General features: G+C 42.9%; 1 pseudogene; it reads right to left on the bottom strand.

Moving 5' to 3' along the window:
* Positions 1-12,076: 12,076 nt before the first annotated feature.
* On the bottom strand, positions 12,077-12,781 carry LOC147460905 (secreted RxLR effector protein 161 pseudogene; annotated as a pseudogene).
* Positions 12,782-17,195: the final 4,414 nt, after the last annotated feature.

The raw sequence follows: 17,195 nt of genomic DNA, 5'->3' as shown, positions 1-17,195 counted from the left end.
ACAGGACGGTAGAGCACTTCAAGCATTGCAGGTCTAGATCATAAACTCACATATGTGCCCACTTCAAGCATAATCCTTTTTGGCATCATTAAGGCATCTGTTGGCCCTTTTAAGCCGCATCTGGCATACATAAATCATTAAACTGGACCTATTAACAAGCCTTGATCACTGACCATTAATCAAGTAGACTTCAAAGAAGCTTAGCTTACATTTCTTTTCTCTTTTTCTCATCATGGCAGCGGAGCTACACGACATTCACCCCCTCTGAACCTGCACAGCCTCCGGTCTGTGCCAATAGCACTTCAATCTGCATCTGCTTTAGGTACCTTAAGCTCCTTACCATCATCAGACTCACGTAACTGTACGGAAATTGAAATAAGTCTTATACCCTATCATCAATGTTCTAGCTTAATCATTAGGTAGCTACCCATCAAAAATCTTTGAACCGTATCTGTCGTATCTTCAAAGCATTCAATTATGGATAACATGTTTAGTGAACCCCGCCAGACTCAAGTGCTCTAGTTAATGATGCACACGGCTTGACCATTAAGCTCTCCTTAAGGAACCCTATCAAGATCAAGTATTCCTTACTCTATCTGCACACGGAATGGCCGTCAAGTCCTTTACTTCAAGTTCTGTTAGCAGAACCAACTCAATAGATGTGAAGATACTTCATCAATTATCCAAAGAAGTTAGCTGGAAGCCAGCCATGTTATCTTATTGAATGCATAACCAAACACCCTTCTGACTTAACATAACCTAGAAAACAAAACCTTCCATCATGCAGCCTGCTACATCAGGCATATGGTATCCTCTACATCTGCAACTTGCACTTTAGTAACCCCTAGGATCAAATGGGATGATAAGCAATTGTCCACACATTGGAGCATCATAATATCCACATAAGCATACATTTCCTGTATCAATCATCATCAAGCATTTCTGGTGCAAATATGCTACCCTTGGTGTTACCATATACATGTGGTAGTGATGTGTGTGAACACACTAGGACCGCCGGGGCATTTTTTCCCTCTTTAGGAGGTTTTTTCCCCCGTGCATTGTATATACGCCCATCACTCTAGGGCTATCTATCTTTCCACTGCACACTAAGTAACACACTCTCTATTGTGTGCCTTGAGCTTCCTTCGTCTTCTCCAAGCTGTGTGTGTTTCTCTACAACCCTAATTCCAACAATTGGTATCAGAGCAGGTCACGTCCTCCCGGGCTTAGTCGCCAGCTGCTCCAGCCCACGCCTGCTCACTTTCTCCGATTTCAGTGAGCTTTGGCGAGCGTTCGCAGGTCGACAAATATTTTCGGATAGCTCGAAGAGCTAGGTCTGCTCAAAATTTTGATTTGGGCTCATTTCGGCCTCCGTTTCCACTACGGGCAGTACTGCACAAGCTATTTCGTCATTTTGTGCAGATTTTCTGTCAGTGCCGTTTTCTGCATAACAGGTGCCTTATAGTCTTCTACGGTTTGTGCTATATAGCACAAGTTGTTCCCGCTCCATTTCTCCTATTTTCGGGCAGTTTTCACATCAGGTGCAACATTTACCATGGCTGACAACAACAACACAGATGTGTTCAAGATGTTTGCTGCTGAGGACAGGTTGGATGGGGACAACTACCCTATGTGGGCTTATATGATGCAACATGTTCTTGTGTCAAAAGATGTCTGGAACATTGTGCAGGGCATTGATGTACGTCCTGGTTCTGAAGATGTAGGCGATATTGAGCATGTTGCAGGTCTTGCTGCAAGGATTGCAGCTGTTAGAGTTGTTTTGCCTACGGCAGAACAAGCTCGTTGGGATGTTAAGGATGCGCAGGCTCATGCATTGATTGCGTTGTCTGTGAAGCGCACCATTATTCCTCACATCCGTTTAGCAAAATCTGCAAAACAGGCTTGGGATATTCTAGCAGGTCTTTATGCAAGCCGCAATGAGGCTAAAATTGCTTTGCTGCGTAAAGAGCTAGAGTCGAAGATTATGCATGAGGAAGATGATATGGACACTTTCCTTGCTAGTGTCAAGGATATCAATGAGCAACTCATTTCTGCAGGTGAAGTGATTTCGGACAGTTCCCTTGTGCAGACTGTTCTTGATGCCTTACCAGATTCCTACCAGACTTTTGCTAGTACTTGGAGACTGATGACCCAAGGAAATCCTGAAGTTGTCAAGTTTGATGCATTATGCACATTGCTGTTGCAAGAGTCACTTTCTAGAAAAAACAGGACTAGGCAGCGTGCAGTTGAACAGGCTTTTATTGCTTCTCAAAGAAAGGGTGGTAACAGTAATGCAGCCACTTCTTATGGTTCTGCTACGAGTGGCAAAAATTCTGTTCCTAATGCTTCTGCTGGCAGCACTTCGTCTGGCAATTCTGGTGATAAGGGCAAAAAGAAGATGCGTTGCCATTATTGTAAAGCCAATGATCACTTGATCAAGTCGTGTCCTAAGTTGAAGGCCAAAGAGGCTAAGAAGAAAGAGGGTGGTTCCACTGCAAATGCTGGATCCACTACAAATGAATCCATTGTTGAGTCTTCTGTGACAGGAGATTGTGATGCTGATGTTGATGCAGAATGGGCTTTTAGCGCAGAGTGCACTTACAATCCTGTTGTCCATGATGCATGCTTGTCAGTTGCTGCAGATTCACATGTGTGGTATTTCGACAGTGGTGCTACAAAGCACATTACCTCACATCGTGAATTGTTTACCTCTCTCGAGTCTGTCCCTCATGGGAATTCAGTCACTTGTGCCAACAACGCCTCTTATCCAGTTCAGGGAGTTGGAAAGATTGTGCTCACTGTTGCTAATGGCAGTTCCTTCACACTTGTTGATGCACTTTATGTACCTGGGATCAAGAAGAATCTCTTGTCTGTATCCGCACTTGCTAGACTTGAACTTGTAGTCAAATTTGTGGATGACAGATGTACAGTTCATGATCTCAGTTTTGGTGATGAAATTGTTGCATCTGGGCTTTTGTGCCGTGGGCTGTATAAGCTCACTTTGTATGACAAGTGTGGACAAAATTTTGCAAATGCTATTGCAGATTCAAGGGCTATTTCAGATGCAAAACTTTGGCATGCACGTTTTGGTCATATGAATTTTGCCAGTTTGCTGCGTTTGCAGAAATCTGATATGGTTGCTTCTTTGCCGCCTCTTGAAGCACCTGTCAAACATGTTTGTGAAGGCTGTATTCTGGGTAAAATGCAGCGTTCTAAGTTTCCAAAGGATGGTTCAGTTAGGGCCACATGCAGGTTGCAGCTTGTGCATAGTGATGTTTGTGGGCCCATGCAAACTCCGTCCTTGGGCAATTACCTGTACTTCGTGACTTTCATTGATGATTACTCCAGGCATGCATGGGTATTTCCGCTTAAAGCGAAGTCCGAAGTTTTTATGTGCTTCAAACAATTTTTGGCTATGGCTGAAAATGTCTCAAAATGTACTATGGGCACCCTCCGTTCCGATCGAGGGGGGGAGTATATGTCTCATGAGTTTAATGCATTTCTGGCTAGTCGTGGGATAAAACACCAATGTACAGTGCCTTATACACCTCAGCAAAATGGTGTTGCTGAGAGGAAAAACAGGTCACTAACGGAAATGGCACGATGTATGGTCAAAAGTCAAGCTTTGCCACATTCTTTTTGGCTTGAGGCCATCATGTGTGCCACTTATGTACTTAACAGGTGTCCTACGAAAGCTTTGCAGTCTATTACTCCATATGAAGCATGGCATGATAGAAAACCTTCTATTGAGCACATGCGTGTTTTTGGCTGTTTGGCATATGCTTTGGTGCCACAAGTGCAGCGCAGAAAATTGGATGATAAGGCTGTCAAATGTATTTTTGTTGGTTATAGTGCTGAAAGCAAAGGTTACAGGTTGTATCATCCGCAAACAAAACGTATTCTGGTTTCACGGGATGTAGTGTTTGTGGAAGATTCTGTTCAGCCCTTGCTGCCATGTACTAGAGACAGTAATGTAAGCTCACAAGACATTTATGACACTTTGTTGCCTCTTTTCAGTGGTGGAAATACGAATGTAAGTTCCAATGAGGCAAATGTACAGCCTATGGGGGTTTCTGAAAATGTTTTAGAACAGCCTATTACTGATGCAGATGTACATGATGTACTTGATGAGGAAAGGGCTGAAAATGAGCAGGCTAGAGGTATGCCAAAATGGCTGGTGCACACATTGCGTGACAGTAAATTGGATGCACCTTTATCTAGTCGTACTCGTTCAGGCTCTTGCCATGCATCTTATGCATCAGATTGTTATGCTTTGGCTGTGTCTAGTTTACATGATGTTGAGGAGCCTCTGTCTTTTGATGAAGCACAGAATTCAGAAAATTGGATTGCTGCCATGAAATCAGAATATGATGCACTTATAGAGAATGACACATGGACTTTATGTGATTTGCCTCCTGGCAAAAAGGCCATTGGTACGAAGTGGGTTTACAAGTTGAAACGCAAGCCAGATGGTGAGATCGATCGCCATAAGGCTCGACTTGTTGCAAAGGGTTATGCACAACAAAAAGGCATAGATTATGAAGAGACTTTTTCTCCCACTTGTCGTATGACTACTGTGCGTTTTCTATGTGCATTGGTAGCTCATTTTGGTTGGGATGTACATCAATCAGACATTGTTACTGCTTTCTTGAATGGTGACATTTTTGAGGAAGTTTATGTAACGTAGCCTCGCGGTTTTGTCATAAAAGGACAAGAGGACAAAGTGTGCAAATGTAAGAAGGCTTTGTATGGGTTGAAGCAATCTCCTCGTGCTTGGTATGAGAAAGCTGACACTCATTTGGTTAAACGAGGCTTTCGTAACAGTCCAACAGAAAGCACATTGTATGTAAAGCGTGAGGATGATGTATTTCTCATTGTGGTTCTTTATGTTGATGATTTGCTGATCACTGGACCAAATGAGAGACATATTGCTGAATTTAAGGCTGATTTGAATGCTACTTTCAAGATGAAAGATTTGGGGCTGTTGCATCATTACTTGGGTATACAGTTTAAGCAGTGTGATGGTGGTATTGCCTTGTGTCAGAAAAGTTACATAGATACATTGCTATGTAAGTTTGGACTTGAGGATTGCAAACCTATTGCCACTCCCATGGAAACAGGTTTGAAGTTGAGTCTACATGATGCTGGCGATCCTGCTGATGTCACTCTTTACCAAACTGCTGTTGGCTGCCTCATTTATGTATGCAACACGAGGCCAGATATTCAGTTTGCAGTCTTGCAGGTCAGCAGATTTATGCATAGCCCAGGGTCTAAGCATTGGCAGGCTGTCAAGAGGATTTTCCGCTACCTTAGTGGCACTTTACATCTTGGCTTGTTTTATCCCAAGGGGGGATCATTGCCGCCAGACTTACATGCTTTTTCGGACTCAGATTGGGCTGGTTGTTTTGACACGCGAGTGTCCACAAGTGGTTTTTGTTTCATGCTTGGCAGTTCATGTATATCATGGTTGAGAAAGAAGCAACCTACTGTGGCCACTTCGAGTTGTGAGGCTGAGTACAGGGCAGTCTTCACAGCTACGGTTGAGTGTGTATGGCTGACTTGGGTGTTGGACAGGACACTGCCAACACTATCTACACTGACAGTCAGAGCGCATTAGCAGTTGCGAGGAACCCAGTTTTTCATGCTCACACAAAGCACATTGAGGTGCATTACCACTATGTCAGGGAGAGGCTCTCAGCAGGAGAGATCAGCTTGGCTTATGTGCCAACACAGGACAACCTTGCAGATCTTTTCACAAAGGCATTGTCTCGTGAGAAGCTTGAAGCTTTCCGCAAAGCTTTGGGCTTACTCCCCTTTGTGGACTGATCCTGTCCTCAGGGCATGGCACTTCCGTTTACTCATGTGCCAGCTTTTGTTCACCGCATCACTCCAGGGGGGATTTGTTACCATATACATGTGGTAGTGATGTGTGTGAACACACTAGGACCGCCAGGGCATTTTTTCCCTCTTTAGGAGGTTTTTTCCCCCGTGCATTGTATATACGCCCATCACTCTAGGGCTATCTATCTTTCCATTGCACACTAAGTAACACACTCTCTATTGTGTGCCTTGAGCTTCCTTCGTCTTCTCCAAGCTGTGTGTGTTTCTCTGCAACCCTAATTCCAACACTTGGTTCAAATAGCATGCAATTACCATGCATACTGATCAGTATCCATCCATATTGAATCTGCTTATGAACATCCTTAGAATCTCCTGGATCCAACACCATTGAGATCACATAGCATTGATGGGCTCCGCAATATACTAGAGCTTCAACTGAAGCATAGTGCAGCACCCACATCCCGTAAACTGTTGGCAACTTAAGCTCGTTACCAGAAAGCATTAAAGAAATCTAACTCCCTTTTACTGGTAGCCAAGACATCACTGACATAAGCATCAATAGGAGTAGCATCACAATCCAGCCACTTCTGGCACATTGTCCAAGCAAATGAAAAACCATGTGTACTTTATGCAGTATCAAGGATGATTTAGCATCATCACCCCCTCTAGCTTCATAGCCATCACGAAAAATCTTGGGAGTCTCTCGACCTGTATCATCAGAGGAATTTTTACCTGTTGGATTTTCATCTTGATCATGTAAAATAGCTTTATCCTGTAGATCTTTATCCATAACATCCTCGGGAAAATCACCCTTGGAAGTCTCAACATTATTGAAAGTTGTAGGAGTTATCTCCTCATGCTGTCCATGTACCAACGTATAAGTAAAATCCCTTTCGATAACCTATTCACAATCAGCATGATCCAAGCAATCTTCATACTCATCCATGTCATCCTCTGCTTCCTCTTCTGCATCCATGTTACTTAGCAATACATTATAGAGCTGTAAAGGCTCATCTGGCACCCCCTCTGAAGAGGTATATGCATCATAAAGCTTTTCTATATTGTCACAAACATCTCCTTTAGATCTAGACAGAAATATTACAAAAGTATGGACAAATATTTTTCTATCTAATCCTCCTTGATCTCGTCGTCATCTAGAGGCATGTACGTTTGATCACCTTGACTCTACATAAACCGAAACAAAATTAAACAATTATCCACATCTCAAAACAATTGATACAAAATTACTTGTTTAAACTTACCGCTTTAAGTGATCCAATCGCTGCGTCGAATTGCTCGCAAGAGATGTGGTTGTTCTCAAACAACCATCACCAAGTATCAAATTCTGTATGTCGCTCCTGATACTTGACCGTCTCTCCAGTTGGTCGAGTAAGAGTGATATTTTCCTAAGTTACCAATAACAATAACAAATCATCAACTACCATCTTTATAATCACCGATCGACGTTATAATTTAATCGATCTTACATATTTGTCCTTCCATGCTGCCTTGCCAACTGAGCCATAGTGCGTGGGAGTTTATCTGGTGCGAGCTTCGCGTTGTTGTTTGTAGGATGAGCCCGTTGTCGTTGATCACTCTTTTCTTGCATTGCCCACTCCCACTCCGCATCTGCCATGTTCCCACTGCGATAGCTCATGTCTAGATCTCTAACCTAGTTAGCTATTGCGCGCCACACACTGGAGTGCTTGTTTTTTAGAAAAAAAATTATGTAGCCCACCAACCACTGTTGTGAAAAACGTTAATCGGGCGCATTTGGAAATTTAGTTAGCAACGCATCCTCTATGTAGCATCCATGATCGGGCAGTTGGTCTCTAAACTTTACAAAACAGTTCTTATACATTGAATGTATAAGAATTTGTAGATGGCATCGAAATGCCTTGCCCTGTACTGTGCCGAAGTCCACCTTGCTGCCATCTTTAACCATGTAGTAGCGCCCATGCGTGTCTAGCATGGGTGCGTCAATATCCTTGTCCTCTGCATCAGGGCGACACGCTTTGAAAGTGGGGACTCCGTTCCCCTGCCACCACTACCAAAACAGGCGAAGCCACAAGATCCACCGCCGCTTTGTCTCTCATGACGCTTGCTGGCTTGAGACGAGCGTTGACGCGCGCTGCTAGAGGAAGCTCTTCGATGGTGTTTTGGAAAAGCAGGAGCAAAATGGAGTGGCGTAGGACCCTGTGATGCGATGGGAGTGGGACCCTGCGATGGAAGGGGAGTAGGATGATAAGAAGGGGCCATAGACTGAGGTGCCGTTGGTGCGATGCTCTGTAGGTAAGGAGTCCCTCCCTACTCCCCCATGGTGTGGTCTGCAGAGAAAGACCGTAGGTCCCAAGCTGCTGCAGAGTGTAGTGGCCAAACAAATCCTACATTGAACGGAGGTACTGCTCTTGTAAAGAGATAGCCCGTTGTAGGTCTGGATCTACGACCGATGGAGGAACCTGAGTAGAGTAGGTGTAGGATGTCCATGCCTGCAAATAACAAAAATAAACCTATGGCACTCATGGTTTAGGGTTAACTAGCCAGAAACAATCTTTATTTCTTTGCTTGTTCTCACCGCTTCAAGACTCGGGTCCACTGGAGGCGATGTCCACCTCGGGTGGGATCCCACCTGGCATGTGAACCAACCAAAAGAAGAGCCAGATGGCTGCTCCCCACCAGGTGGTCTCATCTGACATCTACATTACAAAGATCAATATGAGATTTATCTTTCCCCCCTACTCGCTCATCTATAAATACGTACACAAGTATATTAGCACACAAACATGTAGATACATATACATACTAGTAGACCTAAGTAAAGGCTAGTAGTGCCAAAGGTCAAGTGCACCTCTTTAGATATCATCACAATCTCAATCGTGGTAAAACCAAAGGTACATTATGGTAATCCATGCATGAGTGGATCAATGACCGCAACGCCACCATTAAAAAAGGACTATACCCAAGAGGAAGCGTCTAACCTTCGGGTGCTATGCTCCCATACTTAGTGTCTACATACATGCATAAACAAATATATATGTACACATAAATATATATACAATTACGTAATGTAGCCATCGTTTTGAGTAGAGATAAAGAGTTATGGTTGTAAATGTAGCCACCGATTTGTGTTGTGCGCAATGCGAGAGTGCTCTTGCTTCTATAGAGTGCTATGAAGAAGAGCTTCTTTATTGTGCTTCTTGATCAGCATCTCTTTACAGTAGCTCCTTGTTTGAGGGATTACTTTCCACATTGCATGCCTACCTTCCTCCTGAGGTATAGTACCATTAAAATATGTACAACCTAATGCCTATTCGATGGGGAAAAAGAGATAGGAAGAGAGAGAGAGAGAGAGAGAGAGAGAGAGAGAAAGATAGAGAAGCTAAGCAGAAGAGAGTAGAAAGTAATTTTTGAGGGTCCATCGGCTTTACGTGATTTTCCATACCACTCTACAAAAGCAAAAGCATACACGGACTACGCACACCACAAAATGGTTTCTTTACCTTCAACCATTGCCCTTTATCTCCCTATTTATTTATCTATCTATCTCTATCTCTCCCTCTCTCTCCCTCTACCTCTCTCTCTCTCTTTCCCTCTATCTATCTCTCTTTCTCTTTCTCTCTCTCTCCCTCTCTCTCTCTCTCTCTCTCTCTCTCTCTCTCTCTTTCCTCCCTCCCTCTCTCTTTCTCTATCTCTCTCTCCCTCTCTTTCTCTATCTATATCTCTCTCTCTCTCTCTCTCTCTCTCTCTCTCTCTCTCTCTCTCTCTCTCTCTCTCTCTCTCTCTCTCTCTCTCTCTCTCTCTCCCTCTCTATCTCTCTCTCTCTCTCTCTCTCTCTCTCTCTCTCTTCCCTCTCCCTCCCCCACTATCTCTCTCCCTCTCTCTCTCTCTCTCTCTCTCTCTCTCTCTCTCTCTCTCTCTCCCCCCCCCCCCCTCCCCCGCCTCCCTCCCCCCTCTCTCTCTCTCTCTATCTCTTTCTCTCTCTCTCTCTCTCTCTCTCTCTCTCTCTCTCTCTCTCTCTCTCTCTCTCTCTCTCTCTCCACATGTTTAAAAGCAGTTCTATCGTGGAGCTTCTTGCGTGGCACGCCAACCACCACTCAAATGATGGAATGATGCCCGTCCTTTCGATTCACCTGCATGGAGGCACATCAAAACTCAATGGCCAAAGTTTGGGTTGGAGCCACGACACTTGAAATTGTAGCAAGTGATGGTGTCAACCCTTCGGCACTAAGTCTACTTCATGGAGCACTTGGCTTGTGGTGATCGTCAACTATAATATTCCACCATGGGAGACAACCAAGAAGGGCAATATACTTCTTTCCTTGCTTGTGCTAGGGAAGTACAAAGTGTCAAATATTGAAGTCTACCTCAAGGCCCTCATCGAGGAGTTGGAGGAGTTATTGAGAGGCATTCTTGTTGTTGATGTCTCACTTGCAAAAGGGGGGAGAGAAGCCATTGTGAGGGGAATCCTTTTGTGGACTATGCACGACTATCCTGGGTTTGGCGAGATTTTTGGTAACCCCCTTTTCCTCTCTTTCTCTATCTCTCTCTCCCTTTAGTTCACTCTACGTATGCAGGGTTGTCCACATCGGGGCACAATGCATGTCCTACTTGCGGGCCATCGTTGGTGATAGAGAGGCCTGATGCCTTGCACAAGGTAATCTATCTAAACAACCATCATTTCCTACCCCAAGGGCATAGCAAGCACAAGGCTCCAACAAATGGGAAGACCCTGATCAGACGAGGAAGATGCAAGGATGACTTCACACTTGCCAAGTGGAAAGGGAAAACTACTTAACATGGATATGAATCTATCTCGAGTGGTCAATGACTTTTGTATTCTCAATATAAAGATTATGACCAAGTGGGTGGACGTGTGGATAGTGGCAAAGGCAAGGCATTTGCAAGAGAGAGAAGCATGGAAACAAGCACATAGAGGAAGGAGGGAACCCCAAGTGCCTAGACACCTTGCATGTTTCCCAGATCTCATTAGTGCGGAGTGGATTCATGAGAGAATGACCGAAGCAAAAGTGCGCAGAGAAGACATCAGCAACAAAGAATGGGAGTATGCACAAGGTTGTGAACCAAAGGTAGAGTACTCATATACTCAAACCATATTGTAAATGTTTTTGTGTGTTATCTTTAATTGGTATCTGATAAAAGATATTTTACTATTTTGTAGTGCCTTTCCTTTAACTCTATGTGGTCAAAGGGTCGTCACTTTCGTATGCGTCACATTTACGAGCGTAGAACCACCATGGACTGTGCCATCATGGGCAACTTTGACACAGACGGTGATGATGCCAGGTACTGTGGAACTATTGAAAGGATATTAAAGGTTAATTTTAGAACCTTTCATACCTGTATCTTCGAGTGCAAGTGGTTTGCAAATGTGTCTAGACGACATGAGAATGGCCTCTACATGGTGGACTCTAGTGTGCATCACACAGGGAGGTATGACAATTTAGTTTTACCGTGCAACTGTGAGTAGGTGAGTGGCATGTATCTTTTTTATTCTTATTTTCTTGTAGCATTAATTATAACAATGTTACTCACTTTGGGCTTCTCTTTTATAGGTCATCTATATCCCAGCAATCCACCAACCAAAAATTTGGTTTGTAATTCCCGTAACACTTCAGGGGAGAACCATTTTTTCCACTAATGAATTGGAGACCATCTTCGACCCTCTTCCACCTCCCACTTTGATGAGGTGGAGAGTAGGACTCTCCCATGCACCCATGTGTAGCCGCTTTTGGGTAGACAAGTCCTCCTAGAAATTGGCCACCGGCCAAGGAAATCCGGCCACTGGCCAAAGACTACCGGCCGTCGACCACCGACCAAAGACCATGGACCATCTGCCCACCGGCCACCGGATGGCCATTTTTCGATTGTCTTCCGGCCAAGATATTCGGCGAAAAGGAATATTTCGGCGAAGGAAAAAAAAGTATCGGGGGCTTCCGCCCCCGAGGCCCCCAAAGTTGCCCCTGAATTTGCTCCGTACCACCCACGATCACAAATAGAGATCTCATCAGCGTGCATAGCTGGAATCCACCAAATATATGTGCACCATTGGCTTCTCCTCATATGGGGGCCTTACAAACTATGCAGCATATATTGTGGTGGCAAAACTTAGAGAGGTGGGCATTGCAAGTATACCAACACCCCCCCTCAATGAACACCCGAAGATGCTCTATGTTGGCCATGTGCCAACTCCAAGTTGATGAAGATGTCGAAGTAGCTAGTCTTTCCCTAGAGCTTTGGTGAAGATATCTGCACAATTCTCTTCAATAGGATAATACTCTAGCTCCACAATGTCATCCTCAATTAGCTCTCGAACATAATGATACTGAACCTCAATATGCTTTGTGTGTGCATGGAAGACAGGGTTCTTGGCAATCGCCATGCAACTCTGGTTGTCGCATTGAAGTGTTGTTGCTGAATGAAGAGAAACACCTAAGTCCATGAGGACTCGCCTTAGCCAAACTGCTTCACAAGCTGCAAAACAAGCAGCTTTATACTCTACTTCCTTTGAAGAAAGAGCGATGGTTGGCTGCTTCTTGCTGATCCAAGAAAACACTCCAGAACCAAGTGAGAAACAAAATCCAGAAACTAACTTTCTAGAGTCACAATCTCCTGCCCAATCAGAGTCACAATACCCACTAAGAGTATTTGTGCCAATGCCATAGGAAATGCCATGGCTTAAAGTACCTTTGATGTACTTAAGAACTCGCATACCTGCCTTCCAATGAGATTCTCTTGGTTGGTTGGAAAACCTTCTTAAAACACCTACTGCAAAAGAAGTATCCGGCCTAGTGTTGCACAAGAAAATTAAGCTTCCCACAAGTTTTCTGTATTTTTTAATGTCGACTAAGGGAGAAGAATCTTCCATGGAGAGTTTTGCATTTAGCTCCATTGGAGTGCTCACAGGTTTGCAATCTATCATGCCAAAAGCTTTTAGGATCTCTGTTGCATACTTTTGTTGAGAGATGAAGATGCCTTTTGAGGATTGCCAAACCTCAATCCCCAAACAATAATGCAACAAACCTAAGTCTGTCATTTCGAATTCAGAACTCAAACTCTCACGAGTTTGTTGGATGAGCTCTTTGTGATCACCTGTGATTATCAAGTCATCGATACAAGATAATAATGACTTGTTTTCCATTCTCTCTAAGTACATATAAATTCGCTTCAGAATCACTTCTTCTAAAGCCAAGTTTTTTTAAAAACTTATCAATTCTGACATACCATGCTCTTGGAGACTGTTTCAGGCCATATAAAGCCTTCTTCAATCTACAAACCTTCTGTTTTGAATGGGGTGTCTCAAACCTTGGTGGTTGCTCAATATACACCTCCTCCTTGAGAATTCCATTCAAAAATGCAGACACGACATCCATTTGGTAAACAACCCATAAATAGATAGCAGCAAGAGCAAGCACAAGACGAATAGTTGTCATTCGAGTTGTGGGAGCGAAGGTGTCACTAACATCAAACCCTTCGACTTGAGAGAATCCTTGTGCTACTAACCTGGCTTTGTACTTTTGCAAAGAGCCATCAGCTTTATGTTTGAGCTTGTACACCCATTTTGTGCCAATGACTTTCTTCTTTGGAGGCGGATCCACTACTTCCCAAGTGTCATTCTTTATGATGCTGTCGTATTCAAACTGCATCGCTTCCTTCCATTTTCGATCAACCATGGCCTCGTCGACGGAGGCTGGCTCCTTCACAAAGCCCACAATTTCTGTCATGAGAGCGATGTTGACGATGTGTTCGGAGGCTCTCCTTTGCTCCTCTATTCTCTTTGACCGTCGCAAACCCCCCTCCTCTTCACGAGGATTGTGAACTTGAGGGTTTCGAGCGTCAAAAAGTTGTTGAGTCCACTTTGGTAGTGGCTTTTCTTGTGATGCTGCAAAACAGGTTGGTTAGATTTATTTGAGTCATCATCAGACAAGTCCTCCTCTTGATTTTTTACCTGACTTTGGTCTGGCACATGGTGAGTTATTTCTTCATTTGATGAGAAAGTGGACGAACCTGGTTTCTCCACCGTATGTGGCCCTTCTTCAAATACCACATCCCAACTTGTGAGTATTTTCTTTGCCTCTGGATCATAGAGTCTATAAGCCTTAGACTCTTCACTATATCCAAGAAATACACTCTTATTGCTTTTGGCTTCTAACTTTGTTCTTTGAGAATCAGGAATATGAGCATAACAAAAACACCTAAATGTTTTGAAATGCAAGACTAAAGGTTTCTTACTAGAATAGGCTTCTTGAGGTGTTTTCCCTTTCAAAGACTTTGTGTAGCTTCGATTGAGAATGTACACTGCTTTACTTACTGCTTCGGCCCAAAAGGAATCTGGCATACCCTTGGCTTTGAGCATACACCTTGCCATTTCTACCACCGTCCGATTGCGACGCTCCACAATGCCATTTTGTTGTGATGTGTAAGCTGTAGTAAGGTGTCGTTTTATGCCATGCTCATTGCAGTAATTGTTGAATTCATTTGAGATGAATTCTCCTCCTTGATCTGTGCGAAGCTTCTTCACCTTCTTTCCTGTTTCATTTTCTACAAGCTTTTGCCACATTTTAAACTTTCCAAAAGCTTCAAACTTCTCACGAATGAAATACACCCACATCTTTCTACTAAAGTCGTCGACTAACAGCAAAAAGTAGAAAGATCCACCTAAAGCGGATGTAGACATTTTTCCACAGAGATCTGCGTGTACCAACTCTAGAGGAGACTGAGCTCGATTACTACTCTCTTGTGGAAATGCCTTTCTTTGTTGCTTGCCCATCATGCAAGCTTCACAAACTTCATTCATCTCTGAGATTTGAGGCAAGTGTGCTCTCATCCCAGATTTTTGCATCTCTTTTAGCACAGCAATGCTTAAGTGACCAAATCTCTCATGCCATAATTGAGTTGTACCTTTTTTTGTAGTGACCGTAAGTGCAGAAAGTTCGTAGAGGTTGTTGCACCTTACACCCTTTCCCAGTGTGTTGCCTTTAGAATCCAAGATTTTTGCTCCATTTTTCTTGAAACGGGCTTCAAGATCACGATCAGTGATTGCAGCAATGGACAACAAATTCTTCTTGATTTGAGGCACGTACAACACATTAGAGAGCTCTTTAGTTTAACCTTTAGCTTCTAAAAAATAAATTTTCCTAGACCCTTCGGTTGGACATTTGGCATTATTCCCAACAATTACACTTATGGGTTCCTGTAGAGGCTTCCAGGAACTATAACAATCTTTCTTACTAGTCATATGTCGGGATGCACCACTATCTAGAATCCAAGAACCATCAACAAGCAAAGTTTGTGCTGATGAGCATACCTCTTCTATGACAGCCCATAGTTCAAGGTCTGTTTCAACATTGTTGGCGGATTCTCTTTCCTTCCACCACCAAATATATGTGCACCATTGGCTTCTCCACATATGGGGGCCTTACAAAATGTGCAGCATATATTGTGGTGGCAAAACTTAGAGAGGTGGGCATTGCAAGTATACCAACATAGACAACGAATAATCTAGAGCCAGCATTCCGGTCCACCCAAATGTCTGGGAGGGCCTTGTGTTTAAGATGTGTGTGTTACTGTATTAAACTCGATACATATACACAAAAGAACATAACATTCAAAAGACATGTGGCTTTAGATAACTGGACAAAGATTTGTACAGAAATGACTGAGTCCTTGATTCATTTATGTCCCATTTATGTACAACATAATAAGAATAAGGCATCATTCTAATGATCTTATACAAAACTAGTAGAGTTGTTGAGGTCATCTCGATTGAATCATCAGGGTCTTCAAAGTCAAAATATAGCACACTAAACTTTTTTAAGTCAAGATAGAATTCCCACCTGCATCCATATAGACAATTCAATAGATATGTCAGACTTGTCTATGTATGGCAAGCTTTAAAGACCTATCAGTTGTTATCCATGTCAAACTTAAAAATATTAGACTAGCTACTATCCTAAATAGTACTTAAAAGTATGAGCAAAACTTAAGTAATTCCCACTTCTTTCAAGATTGAAGTGTCCAAGCCAAAATTGCATATTTTAAGTATTACACAAATGATTTTGAAAGCATTCATTTATAATACCCTTTTACTTTAGTAGAAAAGTTCAAATCTGTCTAATCCTCCTTAAGCTATCCACAAAATTTCAAAGTGTAGGGTAACATTAGGTCTGAAGTATTCCAAAATAACTACCAAGTCATAAAAGCTTGTCAAATCCAAAAAGAAAAAGTAAAAGTACTACAGATTCAGTTAACCATAGAAGAAATAATTGTCCCTAATATGAGCTTGTCAAAACTTGATGTCCCTAGTCCAAAAGGATGAGAAAATTTTGCAAAACTAGCTAACCATAGTAGAATTCAATGGCCATTACAAAATCACTTAGAAATCCCAAATTGCCCAAATGTTTCAACAAAATAGGGGTTAGTATTGAAGCATTAGTCAAAGCCAAAACATTAAATAGACAAAAGTAAATGCATTAGTAGCAATCAAATAACTCATAAGCACATTCAATTTGTGATTATGTAAAAAAACAAGGGGTCTCAGGGAATAATGCCTTCTTGTAAATTTTTATTTTTATTTTTGCAGAAATAAAAGTGTGCGTGGGTAAATTAAGAAGCAAAAGGAAATACATAGAAGTCCATGCGAGACGAGCCATGGATACATAGAACATCAACAACATAGACCGGCTTTTTAGGGAGCCACATGTACAGAATCTCATTAGATAACTATGCAAATGACTACCCAAAACAAGGGAGGCAAACCTTGACTACAATCGGATCAGAACCAAACTACATATATTGTCAAGAAGAGGGCAGGTCCCAACATCCTCATCACCAAGGCGATCTCCTAGGTTGCCACCATAGAGGTAACATTGACAACAACACACACCATGCCTCGAAAGATCCACCACATACTATCAAATAGTGCACATCTTATAGCCTCACAAAGGGGGGATCCAACAAGCTCCATCACTTGTCAAGAATGATTCACCTCTCCAAGTCACACCCGTTCCACACAGATTAGACAAAAACAATGATTTTTTCCTAGCAATGGACCAAGACCCGGTCAAGAACCGAATATGAGAATCAAGCTAGGATGTGGAGCCATACCCCAGAAAATGCCACCCTTGTTGCCACGAAACACGGATTCGATTCCCACTCGACTACCGAACCCCCAAGGGCCACTTGAGAGCTGGCAATCTTTTCTTATCTTCAAGAAGAGTTAGGAGGGATTCCCTCTCTCAATGACAAAAAACAGAGAAGAGAGCCTAAGCCAAAGCAAGGGAGGAGCGCTCGAATCACACAAGGCAAAACAACCCAATGCCTCTAGTCCAACCGCC

The sequence above is a fragment of the Adiantum capillus-veneris genome, chromosome 3, assembly GCF_014529385.1.
Source record: "Adiantum capillus-veneris isolate H3 chromosome 3, ASM1452938v2, whole genome shotgun sequence".
Classification (NCBI taxonomy): Eukaryota; Viridiplantae; Streptophyta; class Polypodiopsida; order Polypodiales; family Pteridaceae; genus Adiantum; species Adiantum capillus-veneris.
This window is presented reverse-complemented; position numbering and strand designations above follow the sequence as displayed.